Source organism: Cynara cardunculus, unplaced genomic scaffold (assembly GCF_001531365.2).
Source record: "Cynara cardunculus var. scolymus isolate 2C unplaced genomic scaffold, CcrdV1 Un_Scaffold_6831, whole genome shotgun sequence".
Lineage (NCBI taxonomy): Eukaryota > Viridiplantae > Streptophyta > Magnoliopsida > Asterales > Asteraceae > Cynara > Cynara cardunculus.
In genome coordinates, this window is record NW_020203188.1 from 3,589 (window position 1) to 4,029 (window position 441).

Genomic DNA, 441 nt, shown 5'->3' on the forward strand with positions numbered 1-441 from the left:
CAGAGCAGGGGAGGGTACGTCATCAAAGTTCCCATCAGTCCAAGAAACGTCAACAGGTAAGTTCGACACTCTGCAGGGATCTGTGAAACCTATTCTTGTAGAGGGGTCAACCGAGAGGCCCATACTAGAATAGGATGAAACCAAGATGGCAGAACACCCCACAACAGGATGGGTGGATGAAATCTTCGAGTCGATGAGCAAGATTCCATTCCCTAAACCTTCTACAGAGCCTCTTTCTACCCCAGAAGAAATTCTTGTGTGGAAGTACTCTGCCAAAGACATTGAACCTCCTTATGATCCTGTTGTCACCAGAATTCCTTCTGCCTTCGCCAAATACAAGTTCTCCAGACTTATAAGGCCGCGTGAGCAAGTCTTCACAGAGACTCCTATTGCTTCACTTGTGACTATCTCTCCAAGGACTTTGCTGAAGAAGTCTATCCT